General features: G+C 33.7%; 1 pseudogene; it reads left to right on the top strand.

The window, feature by feature from the left end:
* The first annotated feature begins 10440 nt into the window (after positions 1-10440).
* LOC138329932 (uncharacterized protein PF3D7_1120000-like) lies at positions 10441-21919 on the top strand (annotated as a pseudogene).
* Positions 21920-22145: the final 226 nt, after the last annotated feature.

Raw genomic sequence — 22145 nt, 5'->3', positions numbered from 1 at the left:
TGTTACCACTATTTGTCAGAAAGTACTCAAGGGATCTGTATCAAATTGCATGTGCAGGTTCCCCTAGGGGTCTAGTTGTGCATATTGCATTTTCAGACCCATCGATGAACAAGATGGCCGACAGGACGCCATCTTGGATTTTGATAATTTTAAGCTTGTTACCTATGTTTCTTAGAAAGTACTGAAGGGATCTGTCTCAAATTTCATGTGCAGGTTCCCCTAGGTCCCTGGTTATGCAAATTGCATTTTGGTACCGATCAGTGAACAAGATGGCCGACAGAGCGCCATCTTGGATTTTGACAATTGAAGTTTTTTTCCGCTTTGTCTAAGAATATCCTGAAGGGATCTGTCTCAAATTGTATGTGCAGGTTCTTCTAGGGGTGTAGTTGTGCATATTGCATTTTAGGACCGATCGGTGAACAAGATGGCCGACAGGTAGCTATCAAGGATTTTGATAATTAAAGTTTGTTACCGTTATATATCTCAGAAAGCAGTCAAAGGATCTTTCTGAAATTTCATGTGTAGTAATATGTTGTAAAAGCTTGAAAAGCAGAGAAAAGATCCCTCTTTCTTTTGTCAGACAAAGATCGTTCTTAGGTGGGCGCCAAGATCCCTCTGGGATCTCTTGTTGTGTTATATCTTCATAATTATCCTTGTTTGCCAACAGCAAACTATTATTTCTAATCAGTTATTTAACCTCTTATCAATCAGTAAAAACAACACCAACAAAAAAAAACAATGTTAACATTGTATAAGCTCCGGTTATGACGTCATCAAGATGGCCGCCATCTCGAATTTCACTAACAATTGAAAAATAGTCATAACATTAACATTTTTCAACCGAAGTAGACAAATAAGGTATCAAAATGATCATAATAGAACAACAAATTCATATCGGGACCACATAATTCAATATATGTAGTGATTTCTAGGTAGGAAATGAAAAAATCGGATTTTAAGCTCAAAAATGATAATTTTTTAGCAAATTTTTCATATTTGGCTTGACGCAGCAAAAATGTTTACCAACAACAAACTATTATTCGTAAACAGTTATTTGACCTCTAATCACTCAGTAAAACAATAAAAATATATAGAGATACAAAAAAGAATTATTGTTATACCATCATTAAGTTTACAAAACATCACCGGGTGCGTTATACTGGGTATATGCTATTTTTCTAACATTCATGTTTCCTACTTATAAATTGCTAATAGTCAAACTTATTTGAGGAACTTATAAGTTCATCCCAGTTTATACAATGTTACCTCTCGATTTCGTTATCAGTGGGTCATAAGGCTTCAGAAAAACATTGGTTCGTTAAGTTGTAGAGGGGGGGGGGGGGGAGGGTGCACGTGGACCCCCCTAGATCCCGGCCTAATATTTAAACTTTGTCAATTATGTACCTTATATATGTCTATAACATGACATATCACATCCTTCAATAGCGATTACCATGGACATATAAACAAGGAAGGAACGTTCGGTTGCCATGGTTTCAAATCGTTTTCACTGGTAAATAATATTTAACAATATCCGTAAATGGAGCGTCTATTGTTCGATCATGCGGTAGGATCAAGGTTAGGGGTCAAAGTTATCATGGTCAAATATGCAATAATGGGGCATTAGTAACCTGAAACTCAAGTTTAAAAGTGAAATACTTTTATTCTTTTTGCATCGGCACAAATAAGCTTGTAAAAAGAATTTTTCAATATATGTTTAGAGAAATGAGTTCATAAAACATTTTTATAAGGAAAATTATGGGTAATTTTACAGGAAACTAGAACTATAATTTGTGTCCTATTTTACCCATCTGTCAAATATTTGAAACTCTTTGTAGAAAATCGACATGCCAGTTACGTATTCTTTGCACATTATCATAATGGTAACAAACTAAATATGTATATGCATATATCCCGTCACTAGAGTTCAATTTTCTGTCATTTTCCACCCACTGTTGATGGGTGCGATACTTTCAGGGTTTGATAAGGTATAAAATCAGTTACTAAGGGGGTTTAATTTTGACAAAATTCTAAACAAATCACCTGTATTGGAGCTATCATCCATACAATATCTTTTTGTAAATTTGGCACCTATAATTTTAAATTTTAGCATAATATATATGAAATATCGTAAAAACCTGCTAAAATTCTTTTCTTGAAAGTAATGAAAAACAGCATATTTTGATTGATAATTAAAACAATGGATGCCTGACTATGGATTTTTATTTCATGAGGTTTAGCATAGATGTTTTTACTTTTGAAAAGGTCTGTTTTCAGTGGCAAAAATGAAGGTTGGTTTTCGGTTGCTAGGGATTACAATCAGTTGCAAGGAGGGTTTAAGTTTGATAATTTTCTAAATAAATCGTCTGCAATGGGGCTATCATTCATATGTAATATATATTTGTAAATTGGGCATAGAGGGCATGTATCGCTCACCTGGCTTGTTTTAGTAATTATCACAAATACAATTAGAATAATTAGCAGAATTGACCCCAAATTATGTTTATTTGAATACCAACCATATAACGTACATGCTATAGGTACTATCCATAGTTTCAGAGAGGAAGTAATTTATACGAAAATAGTAGCTTAATTGACCCTTTCGGCTCCGCGCCTCAGGCCTCGGGTGGTCAGCCCCATCATTTGTGCTACTCTGAAGCACCGCCTTATAGGGACGCTACCTTTGCATTATGAGTGCTATCTCATACTAAGTTTCAGAGGAGAAGTTGTTTTATAACGAAATAATTTAATTTCATATGTTACACACATTTCTTTATTGGTTAGATCTTTAAACTTATTTTCCATAGACCGAAAGTATTGTATGTTAACTATTATGACGTCATAAATACAGAACGTTTTCGCGGGGGAATTTTAAAAGCGACACAGTCATTGGCCAGACTGAATTATTTGATCAGATATCAATGCGCCACAACTCTATTTGTTGTAAAATCACGGAAATTAATGGCTAATTAGTACCTGATTGAATTATCTGAATTAAAGTATAAGCATTATTTTCAATACCGGTTGGGGTTATGAAGTCATAGACAAAAAAACGGACGGATGTTCTTTGTCATAGACGCTTCGCTTCTATGCAGAATGTCCTTCCGTTTTTTGTCTATGACTTCATAACCCAAAAGATATTGAGAATAATGCTTAAATAGCCAAATTGACCTCTTTTGACCACGTCCCTTAGGTCTTTCGGGGGTAAGTCCCACCATTTGTAAAATTTTGAATCCCCGCATTATAAGGATGACACCATTGCATTATGAGTGTTATCCCATGCTTAGATTCAGAGGAGAAGTTGTTTATTACAGCATTATTCTCAATATCTTTTGGGTTATGAAGTCAAAGACAAAAAACGAAAGAACATTCTTCATAGACGTGAAGCGTCTATGAAAAAGAATGTCTGTCCGTTTTTTTTGTCTATGACTTCATAACCCCAAAATATATTGATAATAATGCTTATAAATTTAATTCAGATAACTAAATCAGGTACTAATTATGCATAATCATCGTGATTTTACTTACTTTTACAATCAAACAAATGGAGTTATGGCGCATTGATCTCTTATCCATTAATTCAGTTTTGCCAATGACTGTGCTGCTTTTAAAAATCCCCGTGAAACCGTTCTGTATGTATGACGTCATAATACTTGACATTCCATTCTTTCGGTCTATGGAAAAATAACCTCAAAGATCTAACCAATATAAATGAGTGTAACATATTAAATTAAATTATAACGAAATAGCCAAATTGACCCCTTTTGACACCGCCCCTCAGCCCCCCCTCTCAGCCCCATCAATTGTACAATTTTGAATCCCTGCCTTATAAGGATGATACCATTGCATTATGAGTGCTATCCAATGCTTAGTTTCAGAGAAGAAGTCGTTTATATAAAATAGCCAAATTGACTTTTGGACCGCCCCTCAGGCCCCAAGGGGGTCAGCCAAACCATTTTACAATTTTCAGTCAGTAACCCATAAGGATGCTTCCAGTCAAATTTTGTTAAGTTCCGACCAGCGGTTATGAAGAAAAAAGTCGATTGTTGACGGACGGACGGACAGACAACGGACGACGGATGACGGACGGACGGACGACGGACGACGGACACCGGACGACACGGTATGGCATAAGTTCACCTTTGTCCTTTGGACCAGGTGAGCTAAATATAGGAGAAAAAAACCATGCTAAAAAAAAAAGTTATGAAAACAGCAATGGATGCCTGACTACGGATTTTGATTTTACGATTTTTTAGCGCAGATATCTACTATAACATTGATATGATGTTCAATAACAACTATGGTTGCGTTTCCAAGAAATTTACTTTTGAAAATATCTGTTTTTTGTGGACGAAATAAATATTGGTTTTTCGGTTGCTAGGGTATAAAATCAGTTGCTAGGGGGTTTGATTTTGATATTTTTTCTTAATAAAGCGCCTGTAATGGGGCTATCACCAATATGAAATATATGTTTACAAATTTGGCACCTAAAGTTAAACATTTTGGTGTAATATATATGAAATATAGGGAATAAACATGCTAAAATTCTTAAAAAGTTGTAAAAAAGAGATATTTTAATTGGTAATTTGACTAAGAATAGATGACTGTTTACGAATTTTGATTTTTAAGATATTTTAGCGCAGATATATGCTATAACATTGATATGACGTTCAATATAACAACTATGGTTGCGTTTCCAAGAAATTTACTTTTGAAAAAGTCTGTTTTTTGTGGTCGAAATGAAGATTGGTTTTTCGGTTGCTAAGGTATATATAATCAGTTGCTAGTGGGGTTTGATTTTGATAATTTTCTAAACAAATAACCTGTAATGGGGCTATCACCAATATGTAATAAATATTTGTAAATTTGGCACCGAATTTGTAATATTTAAGCGTTATGTATATGAAATATAAGAAAAACATACAAAAATCATTTTTAAAAAGTAATGAAAACAGCATAATTTGATTGGTAATTTGACAATAATTAGATGCCTTACGACGGATTTCCATTTTTAGCGCAGATATATGACATAACATTGTAATAATGTTCAATAACAACTATGGTTGCGTTTCCAAAAAAAAAATACTTTTGAAAAACTTTTTGTGGTCGAAATGAAAATTGGTTTTCGGTTTCTAGGGTATAAAATCAGTTGCTAGGGTGGTTCAATTTTGATAATTTTCTAAATAAATAGCCTTTAATGGGGCTATCATCCATATGTTATACATTTTTGTACATTTGGCACTTAATATTGTAATTTTTTCCGTAATATATGTAAGCATTGATGTCAATATTTTTACAATTCATTTGGGTATGAAAGAAACTAGCTAGTATGACCTTTGACTTTAACTTCATCTTATCATTATGAACTATTAAAAAGTCTTTGGGTAAATAAGTAAGGCGCTCTAAAAGTCAAAATATAACCTCACTCCCGCCAGTGTTTTGCCGTTTTCAGCTTATAAACCATTTGACGTTTGACCCATGACTTTGACCCCTCCACATGGTCAAAAAATTGACACCATCATTTTTTGGAAAGAGGCGGCCTACTGAACATTTTAATATATGGTGTCCAAACTTCATGACGAAAAGCCCACCCACAGAATTACATAAGCCACCGGACTATTTTGTTGTGGTCGCAATTAACGTCGTTTTCTAAACAATTTTATCATGTTACACTCGTAAAAAACATAACGCCACAATCAATACCTACCGCAAGGACAGATAACTCTGTAGTATACAAATATTGAATATTAGAGTAGAAATTATATGTTTTGCAGTCCTTGGTATTTGTTCTATTCTAAGATCATAAACGTTAATGGTTGTGTTGAAAACTTTAATTTTACAAGGCTTTGATGTTGATAATATTGAATGTGGATCCTGACATAGCTGGTTTAGATGAGAACATGGTCACATAGGCTGCGTGACGAGGCTTAAATATGTCATAATCAATGAATGTTATCGTCAGTCAACTAAGCATCTTCTGAATTTCAATGTTTAAAGCATTAAGTTACCTATTGTATAATATAACATATTAGTATGATAGACGTTTCGCTGGTGTGTAATATTATTTTTTTATGTCTTTTCAAAATGTAAATTGCTTTAAACGACCAGTAAATAATGAGATTTTGAAAGCATTTTCTATTATTTATTTTCTGTTTGTTTAACGGCAATATATATGATAGTCCATAAGGAGTTTGAATGATTAATTATCATTATTACTATAACTCTGGGCTAACAGCCTTTCTGAATGAAAGTAACAACTTAATTAGATGGTTAAAACATCGGACAGAAGACTTATGCAATCTAACAATATAGTCAATGAAGCAAATAAAATACTACCAAATTATACGTTCAATGATGAATCTGCATTCCGCATTAGTACAGCAAATTGTAAGCTTATTTAGACGTCCGTCATCACAGATTGTTCGTGATATGTAAAACACACCACAGAAAACAAAATGATAAAAATAATCAATATTCGGGTTTTGCCTACAACATAAACTCGTGAATAACAGTACGCTCCTCGATCTAGATTATATACACACGTCTATTTTTATTGAGATACATATATATATAGGATCTTACATGAGTGTTCATTACATATGAGATTTTATCAAACGAGTATAAGAAGTCTTGATTTTTGCGAGCCTTGGCGAGCAAAAAATAAAACTTCGAGACGAGTTTCATAAAATCTCATATGAAATGAACACAAATTTAAGAGATTTTTTATCAGATAACTACAAATACAAATATACCTACATAACAAAGAATTTTACTTCAAAATGTATTCCAACAATCTAGCAGAGGCCGCCAATTTGTCCCCCATGGCCTCGTAATACTGACGTCACGTCATTTTTCCTGATGTCATTCTATTATTTCTGTTTGACATCACAATGAATTTCCAGCCAATTAAAATCGCCCTGTGTCATGTTACACTAGTAACATACGCAAAAATATTACACGGGCGAAATCACTGGATATCAGGCGGAATATGTGATAAAATTGGTATACTGATATTATATCATTTGAAACACGGTACGTTAAATATTGATACATCGGTAGGGTATATACAAAACAATATCCACATGTCGAAACCAATTATGATATTAGGTTTAAAGAATCTTTGATAAACGTTTTAAAGCTAAATGAAGAGAGCTGGTAGAGGAAACCTTAAAGAAACTGTAACTTAAAGAAATCTAACCGTTACAGTTAAGATATAAAAACGATATCCGCGTTCGTTTATTTTGTAATATGATATGAAAACTATTACTCATTCTTTACATTGATAATTTGAATTTTTCCTGAATACACATGACTTACATGTAATACGTTAGTTAATTTCTAATATTCTATCATTCGCAACTACCTTTCCGGAGCAAAATTTAAAGGTTTCTTAAAAACATTAATAACAAAAGAAAATATATATCGATGGCTTAAGATGAGGTTACAACACCAAAAATATGCAAGATTTCCTGTCTAATGTACGATAACAGTGGAGATTCATTTCGCTGTTTTGTCGTCTGGCGCAGTGATAGTCAACTACCGCGCTGCATTTAGGACGACGGCGGAAACATAAAACGACCCGCGTTATGAAAATTAACATTTTATTTATTCTAATTAAACAGTTCTGAAGGTGATGATAAGTGTGCTAGTAAACGTATAGTTAATAACTTCTGCGACTCTACAAAATTATTGATCTCGTTTTACATTCCTATTTAAAAATTAAAAGCCGTTTCGGATAGGTAGTGGCCCTTTACACAAAACTAAATTGTTATGTACCTCTCTGGAATTAACACATACGGCGAAAAGGGTTATATATGCATACATATATCTGGACCAACTAAGTAAATCGTACATATTGACATTTTTGTTTACATTTATTGATAAAGGTTGATATCTTTCACGTGGCTTTCATTTCAGTAATTCGTTACTATAATACGATACTTACAATTTACACACATTTGAGAGAAAAACTTCAAATTCATTACAAAATCACAATACTTATCTATATACTTAATACTTTAATATTCCTACAAGTGACATATGTGACGCTTATCAATGTTCATTTAAAATAACCCATTAAAGGATTATATGTCCCTTGAATGTAATACATATCTGTACATACAGATTGTATTCCTGATTTTAACAAAAACAATAGTTTTAAGATTTTCTTAATGCTGTACATGTATAACCAGCTGACAAAAACGGAATATCCGTTATGGAAATGAAATTTTTCGTTCTCTAATGGGGGTTTCCTTCTCAAATGAGGGTTTTTGGACAAGGATAGAATGTAAATATATGAATAAAAATAAACAGAAAATTCGGCTCCGTTATTTCCATAAATTAAACGCTTTAACATTGTGCTGTATTATCAATAGTTACTGAAATATCTGGCTGCGCCCTTTTAGGTCTTGCCTTCAGTCATATTATACGATTTATGTTGAAATCTGTTTGTGTAAAAACCTGCATTTATGACATAATCCGCTGATATCCAGTGATTTCGCCCGTGTAATATTTTTATGACCTGCAGCGATTTTTATGGGAGGAAATTCATTGTAACGTCAGACAGAAACCATAAAATGACGTGAGGAAAAATGAGGTGATGTCTGGATTACGAGGACGGCGGGACAAAATGGCGGCCTCAACTGGTTTTCCGGAATATATTTTAACCTGAAATTCTTTGTTTTGTAGGTTTTTGTTGTTATGCGATAAAGAGTATCTTAAATTTATGTTCATTTCATGATATTTTATGAAACTCGCCAAGGCTCGCAAAAATAAAAACTTCTTAAACTCGTTTCATGAAATCTCATATGAAATAAAACACTCATGTAAGATCCTTTATATATATGTATTGTATTACGTTGTTATGTATGACACTAAATACATGTAGTTATGAGATAAGGCTGCCCAAGGCTAATCCGAACTGTAATAAGAACTGTAATAAGAACTGTATTGAGACCTGTAATAAGAGATATCAAGAATTGTACAGCGCCATATAAGATTCTATTGGGAGAGCTATTGTGACTTTATCTGTGAATTATTACAACACTTTGTGTGAATTTATTCATATTGCCTGGAACTATTACAAATCATCGGTGGACATTCAATTTCCTTGTGGATTTGTGATTATTGTTAATTTGAAACCTGGAAGGATCAAGGATTATACCAGGACATTCGCATACAGATAAGTAACACTTTAAATCATCGTATTACTCTTGTACCACCACCAATTACTTTAGATATTGTAAATCATCTCTGTATAATATTGTATATATAATTAAATTGTGTTTTGAATTTAGCTGCTGGTTTCTCATTTCTGTTATTCGTTCATGTAACAACGTTTATTATATGTGTATTTTAATCTTGGTCCCATTGACATGATATATCCTATTTCAAAAGGCCACCACAGTGATCAGTGTACAACCATACGCACCAATGCAATAAAATAATCGAATTTAAAAAAAACTACCGAATAGAAGCGTACACTGAACAAAGAAATGACATACATACTATTTGAATATGTGTAATTTAAAAGGCCAATACATTCAGTGTATTGTTACGCAGTCCAGGACCTAGGTGAACACAGTGAACATCGAGCGTTAATAACAGGGCGGATTTAATTAGCTTCAGATCAGAGGTAAATGATGCATTGCATAATGTGTATAATGTTGATCAAGTAACTATAACTCGAATCATCGGTAATGTGAAATATTTTAAGACTGGAAATTAAAATAAAATTTAATACCAGGAAGTAAGACTCACCTATTTACTGTGTTATGTGATCTGCAAATGTGTATTTATTAATTAGTTTAATGTATTATTAGCCATTCTATACCATAAAGTACATTAAACTAATAGGTGAATAGACATTCATCCGTATCAAACAAATAGCAATGCAATAGAATGTGATAAATTACAAATAACCAAATAAACATTAGGCACAGTAACCCTACTGGGTATATCTCATGGCCATATATCTGATAAGGATGAAAATATTTGGATTGTGTAAACGAGTTAATGATTGAATTATAATGGATCGTTTACATTAACGTTATAATTTTATTTAAAATATTAACACAAATTAAACAACAAATAACTTAGGTAACCAGGAAATTAATTAGACTCGGTATACATACGCGTATACAGGTAACTGACCTACGAATGTATTTCAATAGCCATGATAAATCATTCGATGCCATATAGTGCAAGTAAACAAACAAACAGGTAGTAAATACAGAATACTGCATCGATATGTAATTAAAACTAAATCAAGCACGGTAAATATACAGAGCATAACTTACTCCAATATTCAGCATTTGATCAGGAATAATTGTTAAAAATAGTTTTGTTTACTGTAATTGACGTTGTATCACCAAACATTGTATACAATAATGGATTGTTATTATCACTGTGATGTACCCGATCTGGAGTGGACACTTCAAGATGGCGGCCGGTTCAGAACGAAAAAGGTAAGTGTCGGTTACAAAGTGAGGTTTCTGGAGAAATAAGGAGTCGATTTTTCCAAAGCATGGCAAGAGTTTGAGAGAATTTGACAAGGAACACGCATACCATTCCTCCTCTGGATCCATATTTACGTTTTATGGTTGTATCACTGCTCAGAAGTCGGCGTTAATTGCGAATTAAAAATCGAAGCGTAACAATAATTGTAAACATGCGATTTTCGGACGTTTTGATACTTATATACCGAATGTTTCATCACGTATATCACAAATTGGCGTTTCTACTTAATTCTGCCAAAGCACAACTCATTTGGTCAACTCATTAATTAGTTATCAATGTTTAAACAATTTCGCATTGGCATGGAGTGGACCCTGAAAATTTACGACCTTTTAATCACGGAGTGGACTCGAAATTTTTGGTACGGAGTATACTTTTTGGATATGGAGTGGACACATTTGGATACGGAGTGGACAATTGTAATCTCAAGAGGCACATCGAAAGGCATACACAGACAGGAAGCATTAAAGTGTCCGAACTGTGACAAAAAAATTACTAGGACCAATAGCAGAGACGTGTCCATTACTTTGTGAAATATCCATGTTGTTCCATCTACATATTTTAGTTGGAATATTTGCACAGATGTTTTTTTATTATTGAAAGATATAGCTAGCCCTTTACTTTTTTTTTTTTACACAAGATCACTTTTATGACTGTCTTTGCTTAAAAGATATCATTTATTTGTTTATTTCATTTTCAGAAAATACGTAACAAGGAGTCAGATATTTTTTACAGTCAAGCATTCACCGACTTTTGGTGTTTGTTCTCACGTTATATCATTTTGTAATATAATCGTTGTTCATAATATTATCTCAATTAATAGTGGATCATAATGACAATTTTAGCATGGTTTTGAAATATTTTATTACTTTAAAAGTCTTACGAAATATTTTCCCGAGTTTTTTAATGACTTAAGAGGAGAATTTTCTATGATAAGTTATATTCTTCAGTTAGGTGCTGTTGTGCAAAAATCAAAATCATACATGTACATGTATGTTGATTTAATTGATAAAGAAACGAAGTTGTTTTACAAGTAAAATTGTTTTATTCTTTCATAGCATCGATCAACACTGAGTATTGTTTTCACAAAAAAAAAGTATCGCTGTCTTTGCGTTTTGGACCTACGTCTACGTCTTTACGAGTCTAACATGTGAAACATTTTAGTGTCGTGGGCTCGGTGAAATTCCTAACTAAAAAAAGCGGTTTTTGGAAAGGTTCTTCTGGCTTACTCACGTTTCCTTTTCTTCGTTACCTCGCACATCTTGCCCTTTCTATTGGATTGAACACATGGTCCCTACAAACATCAATTATTAATTAATACAATAATTGTTAAACGAAAGTGATTTTAATACGTATTATACATAAAACTCATATGGAATGCCATAGAGTACACATGAATAGATGTAATCATTATCGATTACAATTGTCCACTCCGTATCCAAATTGTCAACTCCATATCCAAAATGTATACTCCGTGCCCAAAATTTCGATTAAAAGGTCGTAAATTTCCAGGGTCCACTCCACCATGCCAATGCGAAATTGTTTTAACATCGATAACTAACTAATGAGTAGACCAAATGAGTTGTTTTTTGGCACAATACGTGATGAAACATTTGGTGTATAAACATCAAAAAATGTCCGAAAATCGCATGTTTATAATTATTGTTACGCTTCGATTTTTAAATCGCAACTAACGTTTTACTTCTGAGCAGTGATACAACCGTTAATACGCAAATATAGATCCAGAGGAATGGGTGTGCGTGTTCCTTGTCAAATTCCCTCATAAATGTAGCCATGCTATGGTAAAAATCGACTCCTTATTTTTGCAGAAACCTCACTTTGTAATCGACACCTACCTTTTCGTTCTGAACCGGCCGCTATCTTAAAGTGTCCTCTCCAGATCGGGTACAACACATGTACAATGATTATTGTTCAAAAATACATATAAAACAAAACGGTAACCAAAAGATTAAACTTCGTAAGCTAAGTATACATGTGCGTGTTACTTATATGTCCTTGTGTGTAATTAAACTATTAAACTGGGTTCGATACTCTCCGTTGCATAGGACAGGTAAACATTTATGCGTAATTGGTATTAAAGGAGTAGATTACACAGCGGCCCACGGCAGATTTTGATTTTATGTGTTATATAAACTACATGTCATGTCAGATACCTAAACAGAATTCAACATTTTTTGTGGATATAGCATCAAAAAACACGATTTTCATCGAAAAATTACTACTACATGGAATCAATAAAACGTTTTAAAAATGAATTAAAAATTGTTTTATGATCTTCACTTATATTACATTTTATGAAAGCATTCCACGAGTTAAACAAATTCTCCCTATTGAATGCAAAAAATGCGGTTTTTCCAACACAAAAGAAGTAAAATTAATTTAAATTATGCACTGTTTGTTTTTGTAAATCAATAGTATATCTCTGTCTGTCGGGTACTATCGAATTTTGCTTTTCAAAAAGATATTTGTACCCTAACTTTCAAACACACAGGGAAAATATTTATAAAATCACTGGATAACAGAAGATTTTCTCAACAAAAGTAACGTCGATTCAATTTAAGTAAACTTTTTTTTTTCAAATTTCAGTATTTAAGTGGCCCTAGATCAGTCATTTCAGAAAACCTTAGATATCGAATATAAATGACTTCCTGACAGTAACGGTAACAGGGAAAATAAGGGTAAGAAGACAGCACCCTGTTGTAAAGAAAACGTAATAAAAAGTTAAATACAAAAAAGAAGTTTTGGGCGAAATTCAGAGGATATATGTAAGCAAAGCCCGGAGAAAGACAACTTGAGTACTTGGGCCCGATTCCGGTCTTGTCTCATCTTTGTGATTGTCAGCAAAGCCTATTGCGTTCAAACCCAAACTGCGAAGTCGGACCCTTTGGTTCTGCCATTTCGCTATTGTTAATTAATTAGTGGGGGGTTTTGAAATGAACCTCGAACCCCGAATCTTGTGGCATATCCAGTTATTAGTCAGGACAATACTTTTACTTATCGACCATTGAAGTTCAGAAGTAGGTACTCCCCATGTCAACGCTTTATCGGCCAAATTTATTCATGGTGAAAGTTAGATTCAATAGATTACTACATTAAAATACATGTTTTTTGAGAATAAAATATAGGTAAAATTGTAGTTGCTGGCGCATTCAATTTAGACTTCAAGTTAAAAAATATACCTTAAATTGATGCTATATGGCAAAACATAAAATCATGTGAAAATCTGAATATATACACAGAATCAGAAAGTGAGTTTTTGTACCTGGAGCGGAATGATATACTCTTGAAAAAAAAAAATGAAATCGTAGTTGAAAATTAGCGTGGGCCGATCCAAGTGTCCTGTGCACCTGCTCCTTTGCAACAAAATCAAAATGATCTACAAACAACTTTAACTAAATAACAATTAACGATCATCTGACTTCCTTGGCAACAGTCGTATTTGGATTGACTCGAAATATAACACTTGGTAGGGAACATATCACGATTCATTTCAGGCAAGTTTCAGCCGCATCACACGGATAGAATTTGAGAAGTTCAAAATGTGCTTTCAAGATGGCGCCTGTGGCAGTCCTTTGGGTTCCTTTGGATAGTCACGTGACGTCATATATGTGCTTCATTAACACCCTTCGAAAAATTCTCTACTTCAAATTTTTTGTATGATATTGTTCGTTTAAAAATAACAGGTGTCTGCATGTGGATGCAGTTTCAATTCACACTAGTTTTCTAGAAAATATAGAAATTGCACAGCAGGTTACCGACTACTGCACACCGCCACCAAATAAACAAAAAATATTCAATTTTAAAGACATTTTTCCAATTGGTCCAAATATTGTTTTTCATGTTATTGACCATGAATTCTTAATGCGTTTTTGATTTGATGTCTTATATCCGGGAAAAGTGTGCGACGATCCTTTTCATTGGGAGGGAGTTAATGCTGTACACACTTTTGGAACTTTCCCGTGTTGTACAATGCACCATAGTAACTATAATGAAAGCGAAAGTAAAACTAGAGAAATTTAAATTCTGACCTGATTTTTATCATTTTCCATATCACACATGGCATTCTTGAATGTTGTTTTCAAAAGTAATCGGGCGGACAAATTGTTATGTATTCATGTAAATCATTGAAAACATGTTTACAAATATCATGTGAACTGGTGCACTGTGACGTTATCGTGATGTCATTAGATAACATCGTGGTCTCGGATTGCAAGAATGTATAACATTTATAACATTGTGTTTTTTGCAACGTGATCTCTGCATGATGGGCAGCATTAACTCCCATGCTCTTTTTCGGGACCAAGTCAGGATCATTTCAGGCAAGTTTCAGCTAGATTGCAAAAATGATTTTTTCAAGATGGCGGCTGTGGCAGCGATCTTGGAATTCGCATCGAACCGAAAAATAACAACACTTTTTCATTCCATGTCAAGATAATTTCAGGCAAGAATCAGCCAAATTGCATCGATAGAGTTTGAGAAGACGATCAAATGTGTTTTCAAGATGGCGGTGTTTGCAGCCATATCTTGATTTCGGATCGACTTGAAAAATAACAACACATGGTCCGGACTATGTCAGGATCAATTAAGGCAAGTTTCAGCTTTATTGCAGTGGTAAAAAAAAATGAGAAGAGGTTCAAAATGTGTTTTCAAGATGGCGGTTATCTTGGTTTTCGTATCGGCCCGAAAAATAACAACATTATTTCAGGACTATGTCAGGATCATTTCAGGCAAGTTTCAGCCATATCGCACCAGTAGAACTTGAGAAGAAGTTCAAAGTGTGTTTTCAAGATTGTGGCTGTGGCGGCCATTTTAGATTTTCCAATCGACCCGAAAAATAACAACACTTTGTCGGGACCATTATTAGGATCATTTCAGGAAAGTTGCAGCTAAATTGCACGGGAAGAACTGGAGAAGAAATGCTAAATGTGAAACGTTTACAAACAGAGGACGGCGGATGACGACGGAAGGAACATGATGACTATAGGTCATCCTGACCTAATGAATGGTTGTTTCCGTGGGCTATTTGTGATGAGGTTTGACACCATATATCAAAAGGTTCATTAGGCTATCCTCTTTAAAAAAGATGGTGTTAATGTTTTGACACTGTAAGGCGGTCAAGGTCAAAGTTATTTGTTAAAAAAACGACAAAAAAACTGAAATTATATTATGATTTTTTAGAGGACCTAGCTATTCGTCTCCAATATATGTCGTATCTCTAATTCATTCATTAAAGGTGGTTTTGTGGGTTCATAATGGTAAAACGTTTGGAAAAGGTCAGATGGAATTAGGGTCAAAGGTCATTACAGTTACTTCTATATGTAATTAATCAAAAAACAAACAAACAAACTAGAATTTCATTTTTTACCATTAGTAGGGGTCAAGGTCAGGGGTCAAAGGTCTAGTTTATTACTTTATAAAAATGACTCAAGATAATGGGAAAACAAAATTGGTATTTGGCTTTCAGAAGAAAAAAAATTTTGTTCATCATTCTCACGTCGCATTCTTGAATTTTTCAACGGGAAAGTGTTTTTATTATTCACCACTATGTTGGATTTAGCAAACATTTTTTATTTGTTGGAGTTGAAGTCAACGGTCAAAAGTAGTAAGTAAAAAAAAAGATTAAAACAATCAGAATATATTTTGTCATATATCTTTCATTAAAATGTTTAAATGTCCAATATCAGTAATGCTTGAGATTTACATGCAAACTCAAGAAATTAAATCTGGTTAAAACATGAATATACCTTCATTAAACACATATTAGTTAAAACTAGCAAATTTGTTGTGATATTTCGGTTTCCAACGACAATATTTCCCTAGTTATATATTCATTTAAAAAAAATGAAAAAAAAAAAACTTTCGATAATAATACTTAGAATAAGGTATATTTAACGGGATAGTATCTAAACAGTTTTCATATCAATATTATGACACATAACTGTGCCAAAAAAAACAATGAAATAAAAAACCGGTAGTCAGGCATCCATTTTTTTTTAAATTATCAATCGTATATTATTAAAAGGATTTCAAATGTTTTTTTTGCTATATTTTCATATACAGTGGCACTCGGTTCGAAGGGACCGAGATAAAACTTCGAGTTATCCGAGTGTTCGAATTAAGCGAGTTATCATGTCTACTGACGATATCTTTACTTGGTATATATTGACTAGTTCCTATGTTGTAAAACGATGTGAACAAGAGAGAGAGAGATGTCAAAAACCGCTGATGGTAGTTGCAAAAATATATAACAATAAAATCGAGATATATATTTTGAAATGCCGTTCTTACGGTAGATTTATGAAAAAAAAATCGGCATTTTGGGCGATCTCGCTGTCCAAAAAATATCATTTCGAGTTATAAGAACATTTTATGTATGCGTTTTGTTATTCGGACCCAAATTTTACTTCGTATTATCCGAGTTCTTTGAGTTTTCCGAATTCGAATTATCCGGGTTCTTTAAACAAAGATAAAGAGGGAATTCGGCGGCCGGGACCGGCAAAAGTACTTCGTATTAAGCCGGGTTTTCGAATTATCCGAGTTCGTATCAACCAAGTTCCACTGTATAGTATGTTACGCAAAAATATTGAAAATTAGGTGCCAAATTTACAAAAATAAATTACATCTGGATGAAAGCCCCCTTACAGGCGATTTATTAAGAAAAATTGTCGAAATTAAAACCCCTTGGCATATGATTTTATACTATAGCAACCGCAAACCAGCCTTCATTTTCGGCCACAGAAAACAGACTTTTTTCAAAAGTAAATATGCTTGGAAACATAAACCGTACTTTGTATTGAACATCATGTTAATGTTATGGACATATCTCTGTATTTTAAAACTCATGAAATTAAAATCGGTAGTCAGGCATCCATTTTATTAAATTATCAATCGAAAATATGCGGTTTTTTCATAATTTTTTAAAAGGAATTGAGCATGTGCTTTCTATATTTCATAAGTATTACGCCGAAATATTGAAAATTCGGGGCCAAATTTACCAAATTATATTATATATATTGATGATAGCCCAATTACAGGTGATTTACTTGGAATATTATCAAAATTAAACTTCCTTTAGTAGCTAATCTTAATACCTTATCAAACCATGAAAGTATCACATTCGTCAAACAATGGATAGACAATGACAGAAAATGGAACTCTAGTGCCTGTGATGACATTGTGTGTGGCCGCTGCACCCGACGGGATACATGTATATGCATACCTTATGCATATTTAGTGTTGTTACCATTTTGATAGCAACTATACGTAACTGGTATCCTCGATTGTAAAAGAAAAAGTGTTAAATATTTGACAGATGGGAAAAATAGGACACAGATCACACAGATTGTCTTTAACAATGTTCCAGTTTCCCATAAAATGACCAAAAAATTATCCTTTATACGAAAGGATACATCAATTCTCTAAACATATATTAAAACATTCGTCTCTGTTAACCTTATTTGTGTATTTAAACGGACGGACATTCTTTTTCATAGACGCAAACCATCTATGAAGAATGTCCTTTCAATATTTTTTGTCATATGACTTCAAAACCCCAAAAGGTATTGAGGATAATACTTAAATCTCCTTCTTAAGTTCGGTGTATGTTCCTATGATTTACTCAAACTCTCCTTCTATACGGAAAACAGCAAGCTTAATGAAAATGAAACCTCGATAATGGCCCCTGGATAGAATTTTGACGTGACCCCCACGTCGGCCACTGATTGGCTGATTAATGATTAATTTCAAAAATGTTTTCTGACAGGCATGTCCTCCTAATAGTAACATTGATATGAATTTGGATAGGCCAGATTGAAATCTAGGTGTAAAATATCGGTTTTCGATATTGGATATGAAAAACATGAGAATTTCATGATTTTTAGTGCATAATGCACTTAATTTCATCGTTTTCATAAGCTGAAAATTTTGGTTCAATTTTTAGTTTGGAATGGAAACTAAGTAAGATGCTGCTGTTAATAATTCAACATAGTAATAGAATATTTTATTTAGTAGCTGCCACATATGCTCTTAGTATGACTGAACTGAGTCGGCCATTGCCATCAGTAACCGGATAGCCTAAATAGTAAGCATCCGGTTAGTGTTAGATGTTCCTAGTTTTGAATCACGCTTGACTGCTACTGTATACATGTAAACAATATAAATTATCATATTACGCTAATTCTCAAATTATATCATGTTGACTTCCAACACGTCACTAACAACATTGCATTGATGACTCTGTCTTGACATAACAAATCCACAGACTTATATATAATAATTATAAAAAATACATGAGATCAAGACATGATCCATTTACAAAATTATCAATTACGAAGTGTTAACCCGTAATGGGAACATGTCTCATATTTTCCCCATTAAAGAAATCAAGTGACATTATGTGTGTAATTGAGTCTAGAATAACCTATTGGCATGCTGTTGTAATATTCTTTCGTGGAAGTCTGATTATATATCAGATACATTGTCTGATGGCAGTATCTGCGATGCAACTGGTCAATATAATAGGTCATATGTCTACTCTTCCATACGCTCGTATCGCATCTATTCGTGTCGATGTAAACTCTAAGTGTGCCATAACTAATTGAAAAAAAAACATGCTGATTTTAGCTTTAACTCCAATCACCTTTGCTTGTTTCCTGAGTCAAAACAAAACGGTAGACAATGCCACCCACTCACCGGCCGGTTCCACATTACCGTAGAAATAACTATGCGTTTACATGCTTATATGTTTTTTTAAATACGTCGTAATTTTCACCATTCTTACATCGGAATCGTCATATATACCTTCATCTCTTAATGTACCATAATTATACAGTTATGACATATGTTTATAAACAAACGGAAATCGACATTTAAGTTTCACCGGCAAGTTTGTATACATTTTTCCAGAGAAAAAGTTTGGTTGCATTAAGGTGACTGTTTCCCAATCTGACTTCTCCCTTATTATGTATTCAGAAGATTGCCTAGAGTGATATGAACTATATGAATTTAATTTAATCTTTGCCACCATGTAGTAGTCCTAACACTAGCAGTAATGTATTAGGCCTGTTAGAAAAGATATAGACATGCATTGAATAGTTTTTTTTTGTTTACTAAAATTATAGCAATTTATAATGTGTATCTGTCTAATCTATTTTACTTTTATAATTACAGATCCAGAAAAGACAGTTATGTCTAAAATCCAAGACCAAGTGTTCACTGGAATCCGCTGTCAAAGTCACTCGTCAGAAGATGCCATGTTTATCTGTGTTAACGTCGGATGTAATGAAAAGCCTGTCTGTAAACGATGCATTACAAAGTCTGGTGATCATTTCGGACATGAAATGGATTTATTGGACGACCATGTTGGAAACATTTAAGAATAGAATAAAAGATGCTAAGTCGGAAACAAGGGATACTATCCTTGTTCCTTTACGGACAGAGGCCAAGAAGGTTGAAGAAGAACTAAAGGGATTCGATCCATTTACAGAAACTTTGAACAAACACATCGAGGACAGAGGCGATAAAATTATCAATAAGACCAAACAGTTGGTTACCGATTTCAAACAAAAATGTAGCAAAATAAGAAAATCAACTCGCCAGGATTGGAGCAACACCATAGAGGACTTTTGAAAAGGGTATAACCGAGGTCGAGGCTGACCTGACTGTATTTGAGAGGTTTCTGTCAGATAACTGCAAGGCGGGACATTGTAAATGTAGCTAAAACAGGATTATCGAAGCAGTATGAAGACGTCGAATACCCCTGCTAGCATCCAGGAGGTGTCATTCAAAGCAAGTGAGAAGTCTTTGAATGATCTCGAAAATTTTGGGACTCTTCAGGTTAGAAAGAGCGAAAGAAGAAGGTACATATCATTTTAATATCTAATTATATTATATTGTGTACCATGATGACCGTTGTTCTGATGTTAATGGTAGGATACAACAGTGGATAGGGTATCAAGTTTGTTTAAGTAAATGCCGTTGGCCTTCATGCAAAGTTTCAGGCAGTTTAAAATAACTAAAAAATACGACTTTCTTGTAAATAATTATTGGGATGAAGGGCTACCAAGTAAAAAGTAAAACTGAAAATAAAAAATATTTTCCCTACTTTTAGAATCAAAGTCAAATATATCGGAAACTTAAAACTTTGAATAAAAATGTCCCATTAAGGTCAATTGGCCTCTTGTTTAAACTTTATACATGTCAGGACACACAGCGTCCCTCCAGGGGTTTCTGATAACTTAATGATTCTATACACCTCAGGGAACTCTATGCTCAATCAGTGAAACTGAAGGGGCAACTAAACAGAACAGTAATTTTAGTACTTTGATGACGGTACTGATTGTAGTTGATTGCTTGGGTTTTGACGTAGGGCGTTGCTTTCTCTGTTGTCTTTTAAAATAAAGTTATTTGTAGGTCTGTGGATTGGTTCAGCTTTATTCCCCTTAGCATGCTTGCAGGGGGTGTAGTAGATCGTCGTAGTGATCGGAAACCCCCTGGAGTTCTCGAGGATGGTAGGATAGAAACATTTAGATTTTGGAACAAATTAATCACTCATTGAGTGGAAGGTGTAACATCAAATACCGTCCAGAAAGATGCACATATGCACATTTGTGTTTTTAGTAGAAATGCACATACATGACAAATCGCACATACATGTATACACCTTGTGTGAAAAATGCACAAAATTTTTCAATACAATGTTTAAAAAATAGTCATGTATGTACTTATCTGCTGATATTTATATCTGGTCATGTCTTCTATTTCATGAAAACGTGTTTTCTAAACATTCTAGGGATACATAATGTTTGACAGAAAAAAAATATATGTGACGGTCATTTTATCATATATTTTAAATCAGTCGCAACTTAAAAATGATTTTAATGGCAGGCATGTTAAGTTTTGGTATGCTTTCAATTATCAACTTTTCTCTTTGCCAGAAACTTGGCCACTTATTATCCTAGTGATCGATTGGTTTAGCGTGCACAGCCGATACGTATATTGTGACATTTGTCAAAGAAATACCAACATGATCATCTAATATAAAAAAAAAAATATATTAAAGACGTACATTTATTTCGGGGCACATTCAAAGTGTTGTCCCGTCCCGGGCCCCTATTGACTTACTTTCATTAATGGACGTAATGATGAATTTTCATTATTACCCAAAGCATTATAATGGACCAAACAATATATCGAATTACTTTTAAAAAATGTGATGTGTTAGCAATTATCGTGAATTTCATGATTAAAATATGTTCATCGTTAAAATGTGGGAATTTTTTATAATTCAAAACGTATTTATGTTTCCATTCTAGGAAGACAGTACTGTCAACTAAAGTTGAAGTTGTCTCAGGCAGAAACCTTGGGGTTCAACCTTGGAAGGTGAGACTACACATAATAGCTTTATAACAAATTATAAATCTTGGGCAGGAACTGAAATAACTTGTGGCTCATTTCAGATTCTGTGGCATGTTTTGGTGCTTCTCCAAATTTTTGCTTATATACGTATCAAGATACCCTCCGTTGAGGAGGGGCTGAACTTGGTTTTGCGAGTTCCTATGTTCCTAGTTCCGTTTAATAAACGGAACTATGAACAGCACCAGAGTTTCTGT

Source organism: Argopecten irradians, chromosome 8 (genome assembly GCF_041381155.1).
Source record: "Argopecten irradians isolate NY chromosome 8, Ai_NY, whole genome shotgun sequence".
Lineage (NCBI taxonomy): Eukaryota > Metazoa > Mollusca > Bivalvia > Pectinida > Pectinidae > Argopecten > Argopecten irradians.
This window is presented reverse-complemented; position numbering and strand designations above follow the sequence as displayed.